The sequence below is a fragment of the Gymnogyps californianus genome, chromosome 5 (assembly GCF_018139145.2).
Source record: "Gymnogyps californianus isolate 813 chromosome 5, ASM1813914v2, whole genome shotgun sequence".
Classification (NCBI taxonomy): domain Eukaryota; kingdom Metazoa; phylum Chordata; class Aves; order Accipitriformes; family Cathartidae; genus Gymnogyps; species Gymnogyps californianus.
The window spans coordinates 50200999-50222595 of record NC_059475.1 but is presented as its reverse complement, the minus strand read 5'-3'; positions in this window follow the sequence as shown (position 1 = coordinate 50222595).

Below are 21597 nucleotides of genomic sequence, written 5' to 3'. Positions count from 1 at the left end.
TATATTAGAAACCTAATCGTTGTTGTTTTTTAAAATACAAATCACATGGATTTCTCTCTAACTATGACTCATCTGAGTATCTTTAATGATCTGATATCTGAAATATCTGAGGAAGTGGTAGAATTTGGAAAAGGCATGTAATATAGCAGAGGATTTTCAAGATAAACGAGAAAATTTGTCTTTAAGGGTTGTTTTGAGGATGACAATATTGCATTAAAAACACCTTAGCTCAGCTAGAACATCTTTTGTGTGATCAGTGTGTCTCAAGCAGTGAGAATTGCAGTGAGTGGCAGAATTATTTTAAATAAATGCATAACCTCCAAGGACTTAGCTATGTTACCAGTATGTCTTTACAGTGTGAAATCAACTGAGTGTATAACACCTATGTGCTTTTACAGTCCAAACAAAATAAGTATGAATGCTTATAAATAATTTGCACAACCATTTTATTGAGAGAACAGACAATTTCATGCAGAGTTTCACTGGAAGTTCAGTTGGGCTGTACTGGTATTAACGTGTCTTTTCTCAATTGCTCAGAGAGTACTAAAAGTATGTCAGACACAACAGAGGAGTACCAGGAAGCTACTAGTGGAATACACAGAGTTAAATATAAATTACAGGTCATCTTCTCTAGCCAGTCTGTACATGCTGGGCCTCATATCTTCGTTTTTATATACAAACTTATATCTGGGCCAGAAGAAGGCAGGTCATGTTTTACATAATCATACTTTCCAGATAAGAATAAAGACTGTATAATTGGTGCCAGACTAAAAATTTATATAAGGAGCATTAATCAGTTCCAGCAAAGAATTAAAATTTGTTTAAATGCTATGTACAGGGACATATATATGTCCATTGTCCCTTTTTTTCCCCTGTTTTTCTTATTGATTTTAATTTTAACCATGGACCTCTTTAGGCATTTTGCTTACGCTGTACAAATAAAATAATACTTAAAATTCCTCCCCCATGCCATATGCATATACTTACATTTCCTTTGAGACTGACAGCCTTAGTAGATTTGCACATATCTTCTACATTTTGAAACATAAAAGCAGTTTACAAAGCTTGCATAGTCTCTTGGAAGATAAATCATAAAAGTTTATGACATGGTTTAACTTTTCTGTGAATTCCCTCCTTGAAGTGGTTTGCAGGACCAAGTGAAACTGCCTGAAATCAGGCCACTTAGAAACTGCAGTTCATTGCCTCTAAAGGGAATCCTACCTTTTCTATAGCACTTCAGTTTCTTTTTTTTGATATTGTGATATTAGACATCAATTATGCAACAGGTGAACTGAAGCAACCCTCCTAAAAAAATGATGCAGGATTTCATTTCAGCTCTAACCAACAACTCTCAACAAGATTTTTCTGTGTGAGGCACTGTTTAAAGCAAACAAACGAGCAAATCCTCAAAATTCAACTTCATGTCATTTATATGTGTTGTTTTAGACCTTTATCAAGTAAGGATCTAACAAAGACAGGATGATCATATTCTTAACAGCAAACAAAAACCTTTCCAAAAAGGAGAGGGGAAAGCACAAAACCTGAAATCTGAGTAATTTCAGGGTACCGTAAATGGAAAAAGAAAGGGAATTTGAGGGGACATCAAAAGGAACATCCCCTGCAGTACCACCATGCTTTGAAAAACGCCAGAAGCATTTGAATGCTGCCCACAGGTTGCACCTGTGAAATGTCCAGTGATTACAAGTCTCTGGCACGCACCCAGTCAAAATTTTCCCCTCCCAATGCCGTGACCAGCTCCTGTTGGAGACATAGCTGAGACAGGATAAGTGTTTTATCATACTATAGGATGTTCATAAGACTGAATCAAATAATGACACTTCCAACAAAGGGAGAAGTTTAGTGGTTTTTCCTTTATCAAATGTGACTGGAGGACAGATTTATAAAAGTATTTAGATGTTAAAGGGCTCAGAAAAATAGATATTTCAAGAACAGCTAAGCAGACAATATTCCATCTATATTTCTGTATCTAAATGTCTTTCATTTTCTATTTGCACACCCTTCAGAATTGCCCAGAAAATAGGAAACAGCAACCTTAAGAATCTAATGTAAATCTGTGTCTTTGTGATTTTGGCTCTGTCTGAATTATTTCAAGGAGTGTGAGCTAAAGAGCAGATCAGAGTGTAATAAACCCATGAACAACGCTCCTTGCATTAACACTGCAATCAGGTCATCTTCTTCAGATTAGTTGCCTATGGCTCCTGTTGAAACTTGTGGTAAATTACATTGCGCTTTTCTGGGAGGGACCCTTTTCGACCTCCTTAAGCCACATGGTACTTAGTGCAAGTCAAGATGAGATAGTGGGTGGGCTTTTTGGCCAGAAAAGTCATTATTAGATCTGTCTTGTTTATGCTGTAGGCAGGGATACCCTCCAGAGTCTACTGAACCACAGCAGGTCATTACTTGTCTCTTTGGCTAGTTTTCTCTAAGACAAATCTGCCCAAGAGAAGGCTAGTCACAGGAAGTCTGGATGAAAATCCAGCAGGGCCAGTTTATCTCAGGGCTAAGAACTGCTCCTGGTCTTTAGTTTAGTAATATAGACACAGCCTGTTAGTTTTAATTGTCTTCCCTTGCCATTCCCACCCCCTTAAATTGTAAACACAGATGGAAAAGCAGTCAGTGTATAAAACAATTTGCATCTCATTTGCCTATTGTTAAATGATAAAGCAAAGCAGCATGTAGAAAGTCCTCTGGAAGAAGGAAAAAAGAGTCTGAAATGGAAGAGTGGAGCCAATGAAGCAACTATTTCTTAGCCTGACAATTTCCATATGGCCCCAAAGAACTATCACACTTGAGAAATGATATGAGTACTTGACCTCCTTGTTGTTAACAGCAGAAGGGAGGAGAAAGAGAAGGAGAAAAGAGGATAGAAACAGCAACTTCTCTGAGCCTCTCAGCATTTGTCTGGATCTCCCATTTGCAAAGACTCTATGACTCCCCTTTAGGAAGGCAGACATGTCACAGTGGTGTATTTGTTGGGAGGGTGTAAGAGAAAAGTGAGACTGAAGAACAGATTCTTCGTGTTATGTAGTGTCCTCTGAAATTATTAAGATATGGGGACAAGTACAAGGAAGAAAAAAAAAAAGCTGCAGAACATTACAGGGAAGTTAGAGTATATGAAATAAAAATACCACGAATCTTCCAGGTGCCTGTACTACCATTCAAGTCCAAATAGGCAATGAAAATACAGTCTTTATCTGGAACCTGGTGCAATTTCCTGTGTCCTCTGTCCTATGATATCTGCTGCTTTATGACCCAAAAGAGTTAAAGGTTTGCAAGCTATGGAGAAGTTCATGCAGGTCTTTGTCAGAACCCCTGTCAGACACAGATTTACAATGCAGCTTAATTGCCAACATATTAGCCAGTGAAAGACTGATCATAACGTCTGCTCTGCTTCCTCCTCCATACATGGTCTAGTCTAACAATTCTTTTGTTTCCTTTGCTAACACATACGGTCATATAATTGTGATATGCCTTTGAGCATAACCTGAAGTTTAATTTGTTCAGTTACTGAAGAGGAAAAGTTAATAGCAAAAAATGGATGGTAAAGAACGAGAGATACTTTATTTAGACTGGATGTCTAAACTTGTTCTTAAAAGATATTCTCTTTGGATTAATAACCAGGACACTAGAGAAATCCAAGAATAATATTTCTCTAAAATGAAGGTTGAAAACGAACTAAAAAAGCTAACGTGATCCTTGACGCATAAATGATTGACAACAGACAATTCATATCATGATAATCTTTGGTACTATGTGTAACAACTCCTAAACTGTTGTGTCCAGCTCCAATGTTAGCATCTCAGGAAGAATGCTGAAAACTTGGAAAAAGGCCATAAAAGATCCCCCCAAATGAGAAAAATATTCATTATGACAAATACCTTTTTTAGTTTAGCAAAGAGAGGTTGGACTAGATGACCTTTAAAAGTCCCCTCCAATCCAAAGTATTCTATGATTCTATGATTCTATGATAAAATGTTAATTAATGGCTTGATCTGTCCTTCAGAACACACTTGTATGTCTGTATAAATATAGACACCGGGAACTCAAATTTGATAGCTGTTCGTCAGCTGAGATGACAAGAGCATTGCAGACCAGAAAAGCTGGGAATTGAATCTCTCTATATTTTTAAAGAATATTGTACATCAAATATATATTATGTGAAGATAGAAAACATTGTATTGAAGCTATTAACCTTCAAATATTATTGAAGCTATTAACCTTCAAATATTTTTTAAAGAATTGTGGTATACCCTTACTAAATGTTTAAATCAAGTTGGGATATTTCTACACAAAATATAGTATTTGTAGCAAGTAGGAAAGGAACACAGGATAATCCCAGGGCATGCTTTATGCAGCAGGACAGACTAAACATTGGCCTTAAATGCTACTGCCTTCTGGCTTTCAAATCTGTGAATCATCAATCTGAGATTCTTTTTGACTCAGTTCATTGCAAGGGAGAACTTGGGGGTTTAGTCTGTAACATCTGAATACTGACACAGTGTAGAAGATATCAATGTTGTTCATAGTTTACAGACTTTGCTACTGCATTTCCCAGCCTTGATTTAATAATCTCTGAGTTGCCATGGATTCAGAGGATAAACATCCAGGTTTTTCAATACACAAACTGAAGCTATGAAATCCACATGTCACTGCTTGTAATACACAGAAACAAAATCTATATTCTTTCAGTTGGACAAGGAGTATCAGAGTCAGATGATCCCAGAAATCTAAGGTGTGGGGAGGTGGAATAGGAATCAAGAAGGGAATTTTTGTGGTTTACCTATCTTCACTCATTATTAGTAGCAATCTATTTTTTTAATTAAAATTCCATACATAGTGTATAAATGGCTGGAATGTCAAACATTAAATCATTGTCTAAAGCAGCTAAAGAATCCAGTGCTTAGACAGTTATTTCTAAAATGGTTGTTTAATGTCTTTGGAGCAGAAACTAAGGAGGATATGTTTAGACTGATGTATATAATTTTTCTTATCCACACATGGATAAGGTTGCTAAGCATTTTCTTTTTCCTTGAAATATCCCAGTGAAAGGACGATCTCTAATATTTCTCAGGCAAGTACAGTACTCTGTGAAATCTCTTATTTAGCAGAGGGAGGTCAGGATAGGGAGTTACATATTTTTTTAGTAGCTTATCATGAGTGTACTTCATTGCTTTTCAGGGAATATTTCTTGAAATGCCAAAGCAGGTGTCTTAAAATGCCTCATATTTTGTGCAGTAACCCTCACTCATAAAAACCCTGCTATGCATGTTAAAACTTAGTAGCTGGAATATATCATATTAACACACCAAGAGCTATATTGAAGTAACATTATGAAACTGAGACTTATACCCAGACAAAGTCAGGGAATTTAGTGTAAGTGATTTCACTTGAGCTTTACATCTTTTTGCACTGTGTTTGAGTGACACAAGAGTGTGAAATCAATTCGTGATGTTGAATATTTGAAGGCTGAGACTACAGTGTAAACAAATGCAGGCAAAGAAAGCATATGTATCACAAACTGATTGCTAACTAGAAGGAATGCAGCAGAATGAAAAACAAATCCTTCTCTCAAAGCTATACTTACCTTTATGGATGAACATAAACCAAATGAGTTAAAGGGTTAAGGCTGCCAGGAGCAGGGAACACCTAGCATAATTCTCCTCCTGTTCTATACTGTCAATAGTTTCCAGTGACCCAGCAAGTACGGTGGCCTAGAAAAAGGGGGTTACTTATTTTCTTGGTGTTAGTTTTGTTCAAAGTTTTTATACTCTGAATAAAATCAATAAAAGGAACCCAGTCCTTAATTGTTGGGACTGTGTGTGCTTGGGGGGTGGAGACAGAGCAGTTATCACTGACTATAAGAACAATTATAAGAACTATTTAAACAAATGCAGCTATAGTGCTTTGATTCACTAAAGGTAATTAGTGAGATACATGATTACAGCTATAGAGTGTTTTCCATGCAACTCCTTGTTTCTGCCTCATCCTTCCTAACTTTTTGACTTAGAGTAAATTCCATATAATTCTATATGCTTCTGTGATACAGTCCATTTGTGGGTTATTCAACAAAGACATATGCATCTAAGCTGTGCAAGTCTTAAGTAGGACTATAGTAATCACTTATATATGTTAGAAAAGTGGACAGTAGTGAGATGCAGGAATGGTCTGTTCTGACCTGGGCAGTGGTAGGGGAAGGCACAAACCAGAATAGCTGGATACATAACAGCCATATAAATTGTAGGCTTAGTGTCAGGCACCATTTGATAATGGTGAAGTTTAAGAAGTTTCAAGTAGCCTCCCCAGAAAAGCAGCAGAAACTTCATCTGTTGTGTAATTTTTAAAGAGATTAGTCAAAGCTGTAGAGAATGATTAGTTGAGCAGCTACCAGTGATACAGGCAAACGAAGTCTTTGATTCTCTCACTTTTTTTAGTCTGATTAGTGAACATTCTTTAGAGACTATTTCTATATTTTAACTCTCCGTTAAAATCTCAGTCTTGATCATTTAAATAAGAAAGGTACAACACATAAAACTATGCAAGACATTTATGTTTTTTGCTAAGAGTGGCTTTGCCCAACTTCTCTGTCTTTTGAATAATCAGCTGAAATATATCCACTTGCATTGTCACAACTACACTTCCATAGTCCTTTCAAATACACTTTTACATTGGAAATTTCTTTTTAATAATCCACCAATTTTTTTCTCATTCCCCATCACTTTCAGTCACCAGTACTTCAGACCTTGATGAGAGGTGTTCTACAAATGCAAATACATAGATTCTTTCACAATCCCCACAGCTTTCAGTATCCTGTCTCCCTTTCTACAAGACTGGGATCAAATCTGAAGTCAAGGGAAAGAAGAGGGCAATACAAATACTAAGAAGACACTAGGTGCATGACATTAATAAATCCATGCAATAGATGCAGACAATCTATTCAATAGATCTAGATAATACACTATGTTTTGGACTCGCCCTTTTTCTTTCTTTCTTCAAACTGTTTGCCCAATCTTCCCTTAAAGTGAGTTCAGTTAAACTCATTAACTAAATCAAGATCTGCTTCTAGGAGTGATCCATGTTTCAGCACCATGTGAATTTTTATGACTAAATTATTGCCCCTGCTGGAAATAGTGCAGGTTTTTACAACGGAAATAGTGACAGGCAGACCCTTAGCCATTGTAATGTTACTAGTGAGACTGTGCAAATGCAAAGGCATTACTGGAGTTCCTGAGGGAATTACAATTACATGATATATATATATACTTTCCTGATTAAAACCTGTCATCCATGTTTTAATGAGGAAGCCTGGGAACACATAAATCCTTTTGCCAACAGACCTATAAACAGTCTGGATTATTGTGACTAATTCTGCCATTCGTGGGTGAAGATGGCTCAGATATTAACATAAGTTGGGTCTTCAGGGTAATGCACTACTCATGCTAAGAAAGGGTAGATGGAATAAGCCCTGTGCTGGGACCAGGATCAAAAGGAAAAATCGATTAAAGTTTAAAGAAAGAATCATCAAAATAGTGAGAAGTTGTTTCTCCTTTCTCCATTCTCTGTCAAAAATGAGGCCTCCAAGAATCTCAAGAGAAAGCCTGTTCCTGTCAGAAAAATACCAACCTAACAATGCAGAATAAAGAAGCTCAGATAATTTGTAATTAATACATATAATTATTCACAATTTATAGTTATTAACCACAATTATCCTGACTTCTGAAAAGTTATCTGAATTCATGTGACTGGGCACATTTCTGTAGGAGGTCCCAAAAGACTCAGAAATATTTCTGGTTCACAGTAGAAGCTACAGAATTTTTTCAAAAACTTATATGAAGTTTAAAGAGACAATAAAATACAAACAATAATGAAACACTACATTAATCTTCGTTCACATATAGGAAAATTGAGTCACATGTTATTTCTTGTAGGTGTCAGAGGAAGCCAAACTCAGAAGACAGGAATCCTTAGTTCTCCAGTCACTCTCTTATATCTAGACCTGATCTGTGTTAAAACCTCCCAACTAATGCCACTTTTTCCTTCCAACTAGGCAATGACAGTAATGGAGCTGGAGAGAGCTGCCTGTGCTGTGATACAGCAAGGCCCTTGCATAGCACTCCCATCTCCTGGTGTGGGCAGTTCTGCATTTTTCAGCCAGTACTTCTGCACAGCAGACACCTTCTGTCAAGCCAGATATGGAAATTCTGTTTGCACTTTTCCAGGTCCTGAAGACACTCATAGAAGGTGAATGCCCTGGCCAGCCCCCCAGGACCCTTACCCATGCACCCTCCGCCCTGGATCTGGATCTCCATGTCAGCTCAGGCCTGGGCACCCATGGTGGCCTGGGCAATGTCATGGGTCAACCCGTGTCCAGCCCTACTTCTGCTGCTCTAGATTACTGACAGGTTTTCCTGGATGGACTCTGAACCTACATGCTACGTGCATTGTCTCCAGTCCCACCTATGCTGTGGTCACCCTTGGCTCCCGTCTTGTCTTGCCTTGTGGAACAGCCCCCCTCTTGCTCCCCTGTGACAGCCATTTTCACTTTCTTTCCTCATCCCCTCTTCTTTTTCTTCATATTCGTATCATGGTTGCTCCAGCTTGGAGATGAGCACTTATTTTTGCCTTGCTTTTAACGATCTGAAGTCTTCAGACTACAGTTTAATGGGAGGCCAAAGGGCTGCTAATAATACTTGAAGTCTGGAGTTCAGAAGTCAAGTGTTTTTAGACTGCCATCTGGGTTCCAGAAAGAAAATTCAAGACATCCTACCTACTTTCTTCCTTCCCCTTTGCAGGTCAGCCTGCAATGTTATAATAATAGTACTACTTACGTTTAACCTAAGCTCCTTCAACTGAGGGATATAACTGACTTCATTTCTCTAGAGACATTCAGATTTTAAGGTGATTTGCTTAAAGTCATAGATCAACAGAACTGAAAATGCAGCTGTTATGCTCAGTACAGCCCACATTTTGTAACCCCTAGTTTGTGCTCAAGCTTCCAACTATGTCCCAGTGTTCAGTCAGAACGTCTAGCTTGAAATCTTTGTCTTTCCTGCCCAGCCTTCATCTGTACTTCATGGAAGGAAGAAAGATCTTTCAGAGGGCAGGTCCGGAGGATCCGGTTTCTTTCTTTCGGCAAAATATGAAACATAGGCTCTGATCTCAGGCACTTTAAAGGCGTAATTGCAAAATGCTCCCCTATAAGCAAGAGTATCAGACCTGCACTGTCCACTTTTTCATGTAACACAGAAAGAAATTACCTTTGGAAGTACTTATCCTATAGAGGGGAGTGTACAGTGATCAGAGGACAACCTTGAAACCTGCTCATTAATGTTTGTGTTATCCTGGGAGAAAAGGCTGCAAAGGCAGAGGTTCCATCACTCTGACTATCTCTAACTGACAAAGGGTCATCTGCAGGGGAAAATTAGGTAGAACCAGGCAAGGAAGGGGCAAACTGAAATAGGTCTTCCCTCTTCTTCCTCTTCCTGATGGGAGATCTCAATGGCAAGATGAAGATAATTGATTTCAGATTATTTTTTTAAATCTCAAAACAGTGGTTAATTTCAGTTAATTTCTTCATGAAGGAAGCGTTCACTGAAATAAAAAATGGTGCTTAGCACTTATGCCCAATAATGAAAGAGGTGGATTGATTGGTCAATTGATTGATAGATCCTTCTATCTATCTATAGATAGATCTTTCTCTCTCTCTCTCTTTCTCCCTGAAGTGTTGAGTCATAGAATCATAGAATCATTTAGGTTGGAAAAGACCCTTAAGATCATTGAGTCCAAACGTAAACCTAACACTGCCAAGTCCACCACTAAACCATGTCCTTAAGCACCACGTCTACACGTCTTTTAAATACCTCCAGAGATGGTGACTCAACCACTTCCCTGGGTAGTCTGTTCCAATGCTTGATAACCCTTTCGGTGAAGAAATTTTTCCTAATATCCAATCTAAACCTCCCCTGGTGCAACTTGAGACCATTTCCTCTTGTCCTGTCGCTTATTAGTTGGGAGAAGAGACCAACACCCACCTGGCTACAACCTCCTTTCAGGTAGTTATAGAGAGCGATAAGGTCTCCCCTCAGCCTCCTTTTCTCCAGGCTAAACAACCCCAGTTCCCTCAGCTGCTCCTCATAAGACTTGTGCTCTAGACCCTTCACCAGCCTCATTGCCCTTCTTTGGACATGCTCCAGCACTTCAATGTCTTTCTTGTAGTGAGGGGCCCAAAACTGAACACAGTATTCGAGGTGCGGTCTCATCAGTGCCAAGTACAAAGGAATGATCACTTCCCTAGTCCTGCTGGCCACACTGTTTCTGATAGAAGCCAGGATGCTATTGGCCTTCTTGGCCACCTGGACACACTGCTAGCTCGGAGTCAGGCGATACAATTATTAAGAGGAACCATACAGGTTTTGTGTTATTACCAGATCCTCTTCTGCTAAAAATGTAAATTCAGAGGAAACATCAAAATAAAAACCAAGTAGCTTGAAGTAAATTAATTTCCAATTTTGGATGTCAAAGTTGGAAAGAGAGAAGGAGAAAACAGGGGAAGGATGGCAGTAGGGTTCTGTTCATTATTTTAATGTTCACAAGACGATGAGCTTGAAATCTTCTTTTATAGATATAAGACCTGCTTGACATGCTGTTATTATAAAAAAAATTTGTAGCTGAAGAGACTGTTACCTGGGGAAATTTACATATGTAAATTAGCATAGGGTGAACATGTCATTGCTGGAGTTTTCTGCTTTCATTGACAGTTATTTAGTGTAACAGTGCTATCTGTGTACAAATTAACACAATTTTCTGTGCAGTTCTCCTTTTATCAATGTTTATTAATTTAATAACTAATCACTCTGAGTTCCATGGTCCTTTGGTTATACGGAGCTGGCTGGCTCCCATAAACTATCAAGCCTGTAATTTTAATTTTAAGTAGCGTTCCTATTTAACGTATCTGAGGAGTAAATTAAATGTCAGGTTGGTATTTGCTGTTTGGGGAGGATTATAGAGCTGTGATATATAAAGTATTTTCCAAAAATTTAGCACAAAAATTAGATTAATTGAAATTGGTTTGAATTTCATTTTATTACCTGTTTCACCAACACATAAATCAGTTTCACAATGGTATTATGCAGTCATGTTTTGTATTATATATATAGCTTGTTTCTTGTTTGGTTGGTTGGGTTTTTTTTAATTTTTGGTTTTAGTGACTAATATAAGAATGGCAGTTCCTCTGCAGTCTTACCAGAATTTAAACCACAGACAGTATAGATAAGGTAAAACAAGTGGCCAGTCTTCGGTAGAAAGTTGATCTAAGTTGGGAATTCTCTCTTTTCCAAGCTATAAATAAGTCCTGTCTTGCTATGTGTGTTTCTCCATTCCTCCAGAGAGAGAACCATTCTCAGTGAGGGACTTTCTCATCCCTGTAAAATCACCTGAGGACATATGAGAGACAACATTGATAAGCATCTTATGGAGTAAGACTGTGGACCATAGGATTCGTAACTGTGGTATGAATTTTAGGACCTAATTTGCACAAATGACAAGAGAAAATGTTCATTGGGCCAAGTGGTCTCTGAATGAAAAGGAAGGCAGTAACGGAAGTGAAATTTGGAGGAGGCAGCCTTTAATTGTTGTTTCAGGAGCCAACCACAATTTGAACATCCGATTTTAATGAATTTATCTCACTGGTCATCAAAACCCCCTCTACTATGTGCTCATAAGCAAAATCACCATTGTGCTATATGAACTTTACAGTCGGGGAAGAATAAGGAGGTATCCCACAGTGACCTCATATAAAGCAAATGTGTGTGTACTGAAGCAATAGGGACATTCTCAAAGGATTTGCGGCATTGCTGTATGCCACATGCAATTCCCTCTTAAATGAACTTTCTTAGGGTATAATTTCTTCCTGAGAACAATGAATTCAGTGTGCATGCAGGGCAGATTCAAATCATCACCCAATGAATTGCATGAAATTGCCAGCTGAATATATAGCAGTTGTTACCACATGTGAATATATATTGCTAAATGCTTCTGTGGTCAAGGTCCTTCAGTTTCACAATGGTTTTGTATGAGTTTATTATAGTAATGTTACAAAAAATGTGATAAAATTGAGTTAACTCCTGCCCTCTCATTGAAAGAAAAAGCAAAGTTTTGAAAATGAGATAACTGGTCTTAAACAGCTAGGGAAGAGGATCGCATGGAAGAAGATGACTTCCTTCCAGATCCCATGGCACTGAAAGGTTACATCAGTTTCACATTGAAGCCATTTAAGTCAATTGCATTTCCAGACTTTAACATCCCATGGAATTGCCTTGTCATTGTGACAACCAAGAGAAAATGGGATAGGAAAAGGGAGGAAATTGCAAAGCTGAGAGGAAATTAGATCAACTTTGCTTGTCAGAACTATAACTCGTTGCACCCTGGATCAATTACCAACATTAGCTGAGGCTGCTTCTCAACGGTTTAAGCCAGATTTTTTGGAGGTGAAGCAGGAGTTGGAAACCAGGGCTCCACTGACTGATCCAACCCCCAGACTACCAAGTCTTTCTTTCTCCCTCTGTCTCTCTGTTCTTCAGTGAGTACTGGATTAAAAAAATAACATCTTTTAGGAGGGGAACTGAGACAATTATGCCTCAGGATAGATAATAATCAGGGGATCAGCTCACAGCTCTGAGAGATAAGAGATATATTCAATAGAAAATGCCAGTTTTGAGTATCACTCTTTCTTTCTTATATCTAGTTCAATGTTCTATCAGCTTGACTACTGGCTATAAAAAATTTCTTTCTGCCTGGGATTTTTGAGTCAATCAGAGAATGCCTGTCACATATGTCTTCAAAGCTTAGCTCCCTGGAAGTACCAAGTAAACCTAAATATATCTTTATTGAAAAAGTCTTTTCCCAAATACCTTATAAGTCTGGTGCTAAATTGCTTAGGTTTATCAAGACTTAGGTAATTTAAGCATAGCAATCATTAGAAATGTAGACTCCAAGGAAGGAATCTCATAGGTTATGTGACAATTGAGTGGGGGATTGCAAGCATTACTTTTATCTAATTATGGACTTAGTTGCTTAAAAAGGTGGTTAGACCACTTTGTCCATCTAATCTTTTCTCATAGCTGCACTGACATCAATAAGACAGTTGCACAACACTTACTGAATATAACTATGCCTAATTTCAACAGATGTGTAGTGAAGGAATTTAGCTGCTTTTTTCTGTTGGAAGAATATTCTTAAGCATTATTGTGACATCTTTAAATGCCGTATCTATTCAAAAATATTTTGAAAACAACTGGGGAGGGTTTTTTTAGATTTTTGGATTGATTTGTATTCTTCTTTTGTCATTCTGCATGAACCATTCTGTCAAGCAAGTAATATTTCGTGTTCTTCTCTAATTTCAGTGATGTTTCAAGTCTTTCCTGTATACATGTTCTAATAAACACACTAGAAGAATTATATTTTCCAAAAATTTTTATGTGCATGATTCAAAATAGAATTTACTGCTGTTATGCTTCCTAACTTTTTCCATTTAGTTTACACAGACTTCCCTGAGAACAAGTTGTAGTTGTTATAATGATGAAGAAAATGGATTCCAGTATTTCTTCTATGAATATTGATGAAAACAACTTTTAATTCAAATGTACAAATAGTCCCTTTGGAAGGGCATACACTATTATTTAATCAGACATGAAAAAAACCACCATGTGATTTATACATCTCATGTAGATTAGCTAGCAAAGATTGGATTTCAGATATTTTCAATCATTAAGCATAATGTAAACAAACTCAAAGTAGCTCAGTAATCACAACTGTAAAAATGTCTATGAAATTTCTGTTTCTCTCATTCTTCAATGAGAAAAGACACAAATCTCTTTAGATATGTGATACTTTGTATATTATTTATGCTATTCCATGACATATTTTTGTCTGGGAACAGACATGTCAAGCAAGATGATGGTTTTTTGGTGTTTCTGAAATAGGTGAAATCATCTTTAATCTTTGCCTAAGTTGTCATTGGCTACCATACAGTTTTTAATAAAAGCTCGTGTTGTTATTCTTTATAACTCTGTTTCTATTGTGTGCTTTCCAAAGGTCTAGCAATAGGCTTATTCTGCTTCCTGTAGAACTATGTCAGCTCAGATTAAGAACACCAGAAAGATTAGATTTAGATATTTCCTTCTCAATTGTCATTTTGTTGTTCTCCAGTGAGCAGGGTCAAAACTGATTCTGAAAAAATGATGGGAAAGTTCAAACATCTTTTCAGAAAGCACTTAGGGCAGCACATTGTATTGACAGATTTTCACTGGACATCATATCAATAGTCTTCTGCAATCAGAACTATACTCTTGGCCGTTAGTTGTATTACAGAAAAAAAAAAAAAAGCAATGGCATTAGATGTCAGAGAAAGTAAATGACAGATCACAGCTGAGAATTTTTAATCTGATGAAATAGTTGCTCAAATAATAGGAGGAAAATTATGTACCTGCTACTCATTTTCAAACAGAAAACAATGTTCTAGTGGCACCAGTCATATGTTAACTTGCTGTCTTGCCACTGTGAATATTTACTTAAGTAGATTTTATTAGTAGCCACTAAAGATTTCAGATATTTTTATTCAAGTGGGGTCCAGACAATACAGAGAATGAGAGGGGGGAAAAAAATGGTAAATATACCGTCCTGTAGGAGTTAAAGACAACAATTAAAACAAAGTACTTCTTAGTAGAAATAAGGAGCCAGAGTCTTTCAACTCCAGAGACCTGTAACTGCAGGACTTCTATTTGGCCTTGTTTGAGCCTTCATCCATATTTAGGTTCACTGTTTTTTGGACTCATTTTACAACATTCTTTAAGTTGCCACATGCTATAGTGTTTGTCATCTAACCAGCAGGCTATTGAGGCTCAGGTCTTCCCATTAACAAGGTAAGAGAACTCTTATCTTAAAATAAATAGATGAATAAAATAAATAAATGAATAAACTAAATAAACAAAGAAAACAGGAAAACTGGAAAACTGTTATTAAGGAAACAGAAGCACTATAAGAACTGACACAGCTGGACTGACTAGATTAATTGGGAAATAAACTTGCAAATTCCCTTTTCCATTCCCAGTTTTCTGAAGTTATTCAAAGTGTGTGTTGTTCTGCCATATTGTATTTCGAAGGTGGCTAGATTTCAGTGGCAGTTGGAATAATAATATTCTGCTTGCTTCAATTATACTAAATTCATTGACAAGTCCTCTAATATCGTCATATACTAGATTCAATAGGGCTATTCAGATATGTATATTTAACAAGTTTTGACTCCAGTATTGAATTCCTTCTTCCATTGAAGTACCTAATTAAACATCCATCAATTTTCAAGGAGTCAGAATTTCACTCATGGCTTATGTTGTTAATATCTTTTCCTTTTTTATCTGCTGTGCACCTTTTTTTTTGGTCATATCTCGCACTATGGCACTTCCTAAAACCACTTACAAACAAAAAGTGTGGAGAGAGATTGCAAACATGTAAGAACAAGAAAATAAAATAGCAACAAAAATTACTAAAGCTTTAAAAATTTGTAAGAAGGACAACTCTGCAATTGAGTGAAGAGAACAGAAGACCAAAAAGTTTACTATGAACCTTTAAACTCTCTTTGGAGATTTAAAAAAAAAAAAAAGTCATAATAATAATAACAGATGAGCAGTTAAAGGATATTAAACATGGCCCAAAAAGCTTAGCCATAAAAGATAAAAGCAGCAGTTACTCAAGTTGCCTGAGATAATTTCTTGCATGTAGTAATAGCATCACTCCCCCTAATGTCTTAGCCTTGAGACCTGGCACATGCTGATAAGGTTCAAGACTGAGCTTTTCTCAGGTTTAGGTTTTCTCCCAGCCTCTTCCACCTCCCCATTCCCTGTCATTTGCAGCTGTTTTGAAGAATTTTGTTATCAGCTCCTCAACGGGGAGACAAACACATGGTAGTTTGGATATTTAAATTCCTCCCAGCTCTAATCATTTCACCCTGTCAGGAAAGAGGGCAGAAATAATAATAAAAAAAAGTTAAAACTTGGGACTGTGAGCCAGTGTCAACTCTAACTTGTTTCATCTGGTTTTTGTTGTTTTTCTCCCCAGATTGCAGATTGCTTATACTGAAGAAGAAATAAAGTCATAGTTTGAATCGTATCCCTCTGTGTCTTTCCAGGTGCTCACCGAACAGATACAAACAGATCAGCACTCATTCTTCCTTGTTGTCTTAATAATAATAGCAATAATAGTAATAATAATGACATTAAATCTCAGAGTGAGGTACATGATGTTAGTTTTTGATGGCTGATATCCTCCATATGATCATCCAGAGACGTTAGTAACTTATTTCAATTAGCATGTCAAGCATAAATTTGAAATATTGCCAAGGCAGTGTCAGGGAAAATGCAAACCCAAAGTTTTCTTTCTTAGGTAGGATTAGATTGAGATGATAATGAAGCTGCCAAAGTAATCTGAATGCTGTAGCCAGAAGAGGTGATGCCCTTCCTGGCTGACTGATTTTCTATTGGTGGTCTGTCATAATTTATAAAACATAATCCATAGAGCAATGTGAACAAAAGAACATCTGGAGCGACCAATATAGATAAGAGAACCCAGGAAGACCTCTGCTAAGTATGAATACTGTCATGGGGTTGTTCAACACCACTGGGTTTTGGATCTTCTCTCTCAAATGCTTTCATAACTTAACCAAGTCTGATCTATTTGGGGAAGAAACAGGGGACTAATGAGGTCATACTAGCAGCAACAGTGGTTTAGGATTGTTATTTATTTCTGGGAACATCACATCTTCTACACCGCCATAAAACAACTACAATTATTCTCTGCAAAAATAGGAATGTACACAAGAGTCTGTTTCAGATTTTTGTGGGTTTTTTCCCTGTTTCTCACACGTGCATTAGCACTATTCTGTTTTGGGGATTTTGTGGTTTTAAGGGGAAGTGGATTAAGTAGAGTGAGGTGGTCTCCCCTTTTCTTTTCAGGTGCACATATGATAGAACTTTAATTACTATGAGAAAAGACCTTCCTTCAAAAATGTTTGGTCATGTTAATGATTTGCCTGGTTTTCAAACGGGTAGCAAAAATACTGCAGGAAAAAAACCCACAAAAAAACCAAAAATAGATTGTTGCTTAGATCCACTGCAAATTTTCTCCAACGTTAGAGAAATTTTTGTGGTGTCAGCTGAAATCAGTGAGGCTGAAAGACAATTTCTCTTGTGCTCAGCTACAGTATCACTAACCTGGCCAGCCCAAGTTACACATCTTGTCCTCATCTGACTCATATTTGCTGTTGATATACATACTTGTTTTTTATCTGGTTGGCAGAGAAATATATTGCTTTTTAGATAACAAATAATCAATAATATAACTGATGCATTCCTTTCTGAGAGAAATCAGCTTGTGGGAGGACAGGAGGGGAGGATTTTGTTATTATCTTTTGCTTCTGTTAATTTTATATATTCCAGAACTTCTGCTCTGCAGAGGGAATATAACACGTTGAAAAAATCTGTAAAACTTGTGTTCCTGGGATTTTTTTCTATGGTCTTAGATTTGTGTCTGATTGGCTGTGCATTTATGGTCAAATTCATATCATTTAAAGCAGCAAAAATTTGAAAGATGAGATAATGTACAATGAGTCTTATGGTTAGAACTATATTAAAACCATAACTTACAGTTACCATCAGGAATCTGCCCAGGAAAAATTCTTGAACCAAGGAACAAGGACCTTTTACTTCAGAGAATCTAACCTCATGGGTTTTTTGCATTTATATAAATGAAGATCTCTAATGACCTTTAAAAATATGGCATAAATAATTCTCAATCTGGACATACAAATGCTAGCAATGAATAGGTACATGTAATATACGTATCAGAGAAGCTGTCATCTAGCACCTGCTAAATTTAGAATAAAATGTTGGTGTTCTATACCTTAGTCTGATATTAATAGACTGTGGCATCTTAGACAAATCCCTTCATTATTTGTGCTTTGTTTCCATAGCAAACCTTTGCCTATGGTGTCTAATTAGAGAGGATTTCTGGGGCCAGGGATGGCCAATTACTTCCTTTGTACAGGATCTAGCAAACCTGAAGCTATAAGAAAAAGTTAACTAAGACTGGATATACTTTTGAAAAGCATCTCAGTACTAAGCAGATGTACATTTTGGCCATGTTTAGGCATGTATACATTAGGTATATGTTTTATCTTGATCATTCTCAAAAGTTTACGGGAAAGCTATTTTTGCTTTTTCAGTTTTACTCTGCAGCATGCTTTACAGAGAATTAAATAGCCAACTCTCTTTTAGAGTTTTTTGAATGCTGCTAGGCAAAGACAAGGTAGGTGTGTACCATACATTTCTTTAACTAATTGCTTTCTAGATGTTTTATCTGGTTATTTGAAAAATTCTAAGGTAAAAGGGCTTGACACCTGGAAACTGAGTCATCTAAGAAACAGGAACAGTATAAAAAGGCTCAAGTTGTATAGAAGCATATAGGAAAAAAATCAATATAGGCCTATATAAGGTTAGTCCTCGAACCATCAACTTTCAACTGGATATCGTTTGCATCCTGGAGGAATTCCAGGATGTTTGTGTGATCATGTGGAAATTTCTAAGAGGAATCTTTCAGTTGTGGAAAACCTGTGAAATATCCACTAATGTCAACTTGAATCTACTGTACCAAATAAAATAAAAGCTAACCTTTCTCTTTGTATTCCTCAGCTTTTCTTAGAAATTCAAGCTCACAGTGACACATCAGGGGCTAACATTAAAACCAGCAGTAATAAAAGCAACCCAAGCAGTTTACAGAAGGTGTACATCTTAAATATATATTTGGAAGACAGGTGAAAGCTAGACCAAAGACTTCCTTCTATGAGGAAGAGCTTGAAGCAAGCCATGTCGTAGAAGAGAAGTGGGAAATTTAACATTTTTTTTTTCAAAACTGTCATCCTAATTTGAATTATATTTTTCAGTGCTTTTTTTTTTCAGACAAAGAAAGTGAGAAATGGGATGTAATGCTCCTTTTCATAGGATTTTAGAAATCTTTGCACAAGAGGAACTATGGACTCATTATCTTTCCAAGTCACACTAGATTCTTCTTTGCATACAAATATATGTGGGAGATGATAAACTGATTGCATCCTTTTTCTTTGCATTTTCCAATCAGTTCAACCAAAACGAGCAGCAAAGGCTTCAAAATGCTCTGTCATAAGGAAATGCTGCACTTAGAAAGACTTTCTGGCTTTTCCACAACTTTGTTTTGAGGACCAGTACACAGAGCAGAGAGGCTGGTGACACCAGAACACCAGCCAATTCAGTGATAAAGTTCTCTTTCACATTAACATCTTTCCTGTGTTGTCAAGGTAAGACTTTACCAGAGGATTTTTACTCATTTATCTTTTCTATGCAGCAAGACAGTTGAGTGACAGCATTATTTAGACATGACAAGATGGCATGTCGTATTACCAGTGTCTTGTTAACACAGAAGTAGACCATGGTGTCTTGTAATTTCTTCCACAAGGCTGTGTAGTGTACTGAGTAAAAGAAGATAAAGGAAAACAGAAAGTTTAATTTGGCTCCAGAATGACAAGTTTGTAAGCAGGAGAAAAAAATTCCTTAAATTCACAGGAAAAAAGAGAAAAGCACTCACTTTCAATAAGAGTGCAGCCAAAGTTATATTGGAGATAGTAGATAAAGCTTCATATTTATTTTACTGGCAATATAAACTGATCTATCTGCTCATACATACAGTTATCTACATAACATGTACATATACATGTATCAGCATGCATACACTTATGGTCTCTATTTCTATCTCCCTTCCTTTTAGAGTGGACTGGCACTGCAGAAATTTGCTCTATGAAATATTAAGGGTGGTAGAAATAACCACTACAAGCTATTTGCTGGGTCATCTCAATATTTGCAAATTGTCTTTGTACTATGTTTTTCATGATATTTAACTTAATCGGTTACTCAATACTTAGCCTTCAATTCTCACCTCTGTACAGATTAAAGGTGCCTGTTTCAGCACACCTTTCAGTTTCTGAAAAATCTTTTCAGCTGAAAATTTTCCTCTTTGCATTTTAAGTTTTTCAGTGACTATTTGATCAACTCGTTTGTACTTTTTTAATTTCCTACAGATCCTACTGTATGATGGCCTCTTTTTGCTGGATGTGCCAGGCAGGGTGTTTTTAGTCGCAAAAAGCACAGTACATCTGAATTACAAGATATTTTCCCCCTATGAGCTTTGATCAGCAGATCTGTTAAGTTCCCTCTGTTTATCTTAAGAGCTCAGAAAGGAACATGTGCTTCTCATTTGCAATAACATATAGTAGTAAGAGGATGCTCATTTCTACAATGAAAAGGCAAAAACCCCAAGCATTCAAAACTGGGACACTGAAAATTCAAATCAGTGTAAGAGGTTTTCTGAATCAGAGAGGGAAAAAGATGCAACAGAGGATTTAGAACTGGATCCATTGATTAGAAACAAGGCAAACAGGATTCTGCTGCTTAAGAAATGTTGACTTGTTAATCTCTCTTGCTATCAGAATGCTGAGGAGGCTGAGGAAAGCCCAGGTGTGCTTTAATTCCCAGCCTCCTCAGGGAAATGCTCTCAATGTGTTTATTAAGCTGTGTGGGTAACAGCATTTAATAAACTGTTTTCAAACATTAAAGATGTTTGCTTATCTGAGAGTGAAAGGGGGAGAGACAAGTAGTCCCTGCTCTCCTTTTGATGGCTTTATGGAAGGAAATTACTTGTGGCAGGGGTTGGAACAGGGATGTTCTGCTGAATCATGACACTGCTCACCAAACCCAGATTGGGGTGTATGGGCTGAGGTTACTGCACCCTCACAGTCCTGAAATGTTGTTGCAATAGTTAGGAACAAATTTCATTTCACAGGGAGCACAGGAAGAGGTAAGCTGACTATGTCTTATTACTCCAAACATGTGCCCCTTTTGCTTGTAGCCTTTGGTCTCTGTGCTAGGATTTCCAATAAGGTGCTACTTATGCTTTTTGGTTTTGTTGTGCACTGTTCATGTGCTGTGAGCACAGGCCTGCTAGTAGTTGAGATCAGCAGCTGAGGCATCCATTTATTTCCTACAAACTAACAAACAGCTATTTGTTAATAACAACTTCTAGCTGACACCATCTGGACTGACTTTAGGCCAGTGCCATAAAGAAGGTTACCTATTCTACAGTGACATTTTTAAATGATTCAGGATAAGGAAGAGGTCAGGACAGGAAAGTTCAAAAATTGTCAGATGTGCAATAAATAAATAGTAACATAACGCCATTCATTTGTTATAATGGCATTAATATGGGGATTCCGTACTTGAGCTGAGTTTTAGTCTTGTATGTGAACTAAATTTGCCACTGGGATAAGTTGTCACAGCTGCACTGAGATCACTGGAGCTTTAGAAGTTGGCAACAAAAGCAAATCCACTTCTTTTCTTTGGTGACTTTGGTCTTAGGTCATAACATATGCTTTCTAAAACCAATAACATATGGCACACTAAGCATGTTAATGGCCACAGTTTTGGTGGAGTTCCTGTGCATACAATT